This window comes from Haliaeetus leucocephalus, unplaced genomic scaffold (assembly GCF_000737465.1).
Source record: "Haliaeetus leucocephalus isolate CR32 unplaced genomic scaffold, Haliaeetus_leucocephalus-4.0 Scaffold273, whole genome shotgun sequence".
Classification (NCBI taxonomy): Eukaryota; Metazoa; Chordata; class Aves; order Accipitriformes; family Accipitridae; genus Haliaeetus; species Haliaeetus leucocephalus.
In genome coordinates this window covers 1,721,305-1,726,292 of record NW_010972709.1, presented here as the reverse complement: position 1 = coordinate 1,726,292, position 4,988 = coordinate 1,721,305, and positions in this window count along the sequence as shown.

Here is a 4,988-nt window from a genome sequence, read left to right as displayed (position 1 = left end):
TTGTAGGGGGAGGGAGGGTGGGGGAGGAAGGAGTATGTTGGAAAAACTAAGTAGCCTTGTTGTCGTCCATGTGTGCAAAATAACTCTTGTGTTTTCTAAACAAGTCCTTCTCTGTTCCACTCAGATACTGTCTTAGCAATGTCGCTTCCAGCGACACGACTGACTTCGCCTTCCCCCTTCTCCCTTCATGAACAACCCCGACCGCGGCCGCCCCTCCGGCCGAGCCAGCCAGGTTGCATGCACGTGAGGTAGAGTTTCTGCAGGTGTGAGCGCTGCGCGATGGGGAGGCTGGGTGAAGCATGCGTCCTCGTGCCCTTCCCACCCTGAACCGAACACCGGGGAGATTTTTGTGTCTGAAGCGGGTTTTTTTTTTTTTGGTGGTGGTTGTTTGTTTCTTTTTTAACACCTTGTCTGTGTGCTAAAAATCCCAGCAGCAGTGGAATTACAAGCTAACGTTGTGAAAGCAAATCGATGTGTGTGTTGGAGGGCTTCCCTTGATGATACAGGCCTTTTGCAAAGTTATTTAAAGAGAGTTTTTATTATTTTTTACAGAGCCAAATAGATCAACAGGCAAGTCAGATTACAGCCTTACAAATTCTTTTCTTAGCTTCCAAAAGAATCACCATCAGAGAAAGATTATGACCTACTGGCATCTTACCCACGTCCCGTCTTCCAGCCTTGGTTATCCGTGGTCCCTGAAATGCATGCTGGTGCTTCCAGAAGCACCCTTTGCTCTGAAGGACACAGGTAATTCTCTACCTGTCATTCTTCTCCGCAAATATCTTCACTCTTCTCCCTTTGCTCAGCTGCCTTTTTCATAGATATATGCAAACCGTAGCAAAAATGAGGCATTTAGCAAAGTGCAGGATGAACTGGGAAATGCAAGAAGCCAAGGTGAAGAGATCCCAACTGGGTGGAAATCTTGCTGCTCCCATCCCGTAGACTTTGGTGGGGCCAGGATTTCACCTGGGTACGTTGTTCTTCCTTGCCAATCTCAAAATTTTCATTTGTCGCTGGTAGGCATAACACCTACTTAATTCATGACAAAACCCTTCAGCTTTAGCTGCGCTGGTTCCATGTAAATTTTCAAATAAACCTTTTCTTTTTTAAAATAAGAACCAGGTTTCTCTCCCAGCATCTCCTGACAGACTCTGTGGGGCTGCTCCAGGTAGTTGGATTCTCCTTGTTCATATCGGCCACTGTTGCCTTCTTCCAGCTCCACCTAAATGACAACAGCAACAAAGTGCGTTGGAAGTGTCTTGTTCCTGAAGAAGCAGCTTGTTTTACCCTTCACCTCTTTGCTTCTGGTGCTTTTTAAAATAATAATTAAGAAAAAAAAAAAGCTGAAGACCTCACTCTTTCCTTGCCGTGGAGCAATTTTATACAATGTCTGTGACGATGGTATCTTGAAACTTGCCACAAAGACAACCCGTTACCAGAAAGCCAAATGACTAAAGGTGCTATTTTTCTCCTTTGGTGGGACAGGCAATCCCTGCAGGGTGGAGAGCATTCTTGCAGGTCTGGTGGTCCTTAACGAAAAGCGTGGTTCCACCCAGCAAAGGAAATAAAAAGTATATTGTACAATAAACCCCTGTAAAGCAAATAATCTTGAAGGATTTAAGCCACTCGGTGCCAGGATTTGGTGGAGCGCAGTGTGAGCCTCAATCCTGGTGCCTGCAGTAGCCGGTTCTTTATTCATTCCCCGATTTATGTCGCATCCTGGGTTTATGGCGTTCAATTCCTTTCTCCGCTCCTCAGTTCCTTGCAAAAGTTTGCCGCCTTCTCTCTGCGAGCATCATCCCAGTTCACGCTGATGATCGCCTTCACTGGGAGCCTCCGGCAGCTCCCAGGCTCCTGGTCTATCGGTTTTAGTGCACGTCAGTGATTGGGAAACATGGGTCTTTCCTAAAATCCTCTGATTTGGTTTGGTGAGGCCACGTAAGCACTGTCTCTGCTGCTGCTGATCCTTAGGGTTGAAGGAGTTAAGTGGGACTTGTTGCTTTTCGCCAGTGAGAATAGATAACCCTCTTTAAATACTGAAAGAATAGAGCGGTAGGGTCATGCAGAAACATTTCAGTTAAACTGTAAAAATCTGATTTTGCATTTTAGCTTCTTGTAAAGCCCTCCTGCTGTATTTAAAAAGATGTAAACAAACCCAGTATTTTACAATTGGACCTCTGTATACTTTTTTTCCAGCAGTCGTAGCGGTTGTGGGGGGGTCCCAGAGCGAGGTCACTGTTTTGTTACCCTGACTTTTGCCTCTCGGAGTGCGGGCTCTGTATTTATTGTCATTTATCCTGTAAATATGGAGGGGGGGTAAAGGGTGTCTGAGGTCCTGAACTTGCAGCCTCACCTGTTACACGTAGACAAATACATACAGTACTTAAAAGATATCTGTAGCTTTGCTTTTTATATGTAAAAATCTTATTTAAAACAGTTTTAAAACCCAAACCGTTCAAAACCCCTCGGTTTCTGTGACATTCCGTCTCACCCATCTCCTCCGATGCTGGTGTGTGCATCTGCTGTCGTACCTTCCGAGGAGGAGCAGGAGATGTTGCTCCAAGTCCTCCTCTTCCTCGTTCCTCCCTGCCCTCGCCTTTGGGTGACTTGATTTTTGTAATCGGAGTTATGGGGTGCTTAGCTTTACTTTGCAATTCCTTAGGAAATATTTTATATTTCTTTTTTTTTTTTTTCCTTTTTTTTTTTTTTTTTTTTAAAGGGTGGGCAGTAAGCCAGGTGGCTTTCAGAAGTGTTTCCTAGTAGTGCCACTTTGAAGCTCTTTGAGCCGAGGATGCAGAAAATAAATAAAAAAAAAAAGGAGAGAAAAACAGAAAATCCACGTAAAAGCTAACTTTTACAATGTTACCATTATAATCTAGCACATGCTTCTATATTACTAACATACACTATATATACCAAATAAAATCATTCTAACACCTGATGTACATTTTAAGTGCTTTGTTTTGATGGAGGTGTGCACATTTGGAAATGCAGGAATTAGTCTTTAAACTTCCATGCTCCGGCGGGCGCTTCGTGAGGCTTGGGTTCGAAAAAGGAATTTGGGCTTTTTTTAATGGCGAAACTTTATAAAACTTCATCAGTCGCTCCGCGCAACCGGACCCCTCGGGCTCCTGTCTGGGTGCGTCTTGGATCTACTGCCTATGCAAACTTCTTCTGCTCTTTGAGATTTAAACAAAACCCCAGTAATTCTGCCTGTTCTATCCAGCGCTAGCTCGAGTAACCTCTAGCATCTCGTCTTTGTATTTCCCTTCAGGGCTTTGTATACCTCACTGAGGTTCCCTTTTTTTAATTTTTTCTAAATATATATATATGTGTGTGTGTGTGTGTGTATATATACAGATTTAGTTTCAAAAAAATAACTCCCTTATAGGTAAAAAATTGATACACTTGGTCTCAATAACTTGCGACTAATTTTTTTAAGTATTCACGCATACTTGTAGATGTCCCTCCCTGAATTTCTTCATTATCCTCATTATTTTTTTTTAAATATTAAAGTGTGCCAGGAGTACAAAGAGCATTTCAAGCCGTGCGTTGCGAGCATCTCGCGCAGAACAGGGTGCAAACAGCATCGTCCTGCCCTTGCCCTCCCGAAAAAGTCCCCGAGGAATACACCGAATCACGCACGAGGTGGGCCTTGGTCTGGTATTGCATTTGGAGAATATCTTGAACAGTGAAGACAAATGAGGTTCTTGCATGGCCTTCTGTCAATTCATTTTCAAAAATTTTATTTAAAACTTAAAAATCACCCAGTTTTGTATATTTTAAGGTCACCCTCAAGCCTCGCAGCTACAGAGTGACTTTGTGGGGAGGCGAGAGGGGGATGCATCTAATGAAGGTTTGTGAAGTGACTGTCCTTTTCCTTTTTTTTTTTTTTTTTAATCAAAAATCAGTGGTTTGGACTACAAAAGGAATATTTTTTGTACGAAAGGAAACCCGCTCTAGTGCTAGGTCCCGTTTTATTTCTTCTCTCGACTCATGCCTTTAAATACTCCGCTTTTCCAAAGCGAAAACCGCGTTGCTTTGGGGTTTGGTGTGTGTGTTTTGGGATCGATGACTTGGATGGAGGCTCAGTTCGTGCCCCCGACGGAGTCCCGATTCCCACTGGGGCTGAGCCCCCCGAGCACCCCCCCGCCTCGACGCTTCCCATTTTGCACATCGCTCTTTAGGAAAGAAACTCCATGAAAATAATGCAAAAACTGGAATTTTTTGCAATATTATGAAAAATAATCTTATTTTAGCTCATTCTGTGACATGTGCAACTCCTAAGAAAGCCATACTTAATGGTTCTTTTTATTTTTTAGATTCTATATTGTGTTTTGAATTTCTGCCTTTTTTTTTTTTTTTAGTTCCGCATAGTAAGAGTGCTGTGTGTATGCTTTCATATATATTTATTTTTCAACGTGCTTTAAACCTGTCTACAAAAATAAAGCTAAACAAAAAAAAAAAAGAAAAAAAAGGACAGCGTTTGAAGATTGTTGATTATTTTTTTTGCTGGGAATATTCTATATTATACTGACTTTATATTAATTATTATAAACCTGTGTTTGTATTGAAGATGTGTTTAATATTTTGGGGAGGTTGAGGAGATTTTAGTAACCAGAAGTCAGTGGGAGAACATGGCTGTGTTGTACTGATTTTCTGTAAATGTAGTTCAGGTAAATATGACCTTATTTTCTAGTTGATCTCCCGGTTTCTCGTCTGCCTGGGCATGCCGGAGGCGTGCCTCTTGACTATAATTACTTTGTGATGGGATTTAGCTTAGACATACTTGCAAAAATCAATCAGTTTCAATAAATTGGGAAATTGCTGCTAACATTTTGTCTTGGTTTTCGGTTTTGTTTTAAAATGTATTATTTTTTTTCTCCTCGTTGGACGCGTACAGACGGGGCGATGACGGTGCCGTCCGGGGGCCACGGGCACCACCCAGCTGCAGCCCTGCGATGCTGCAGGGCCGTGCACCCCCCCCA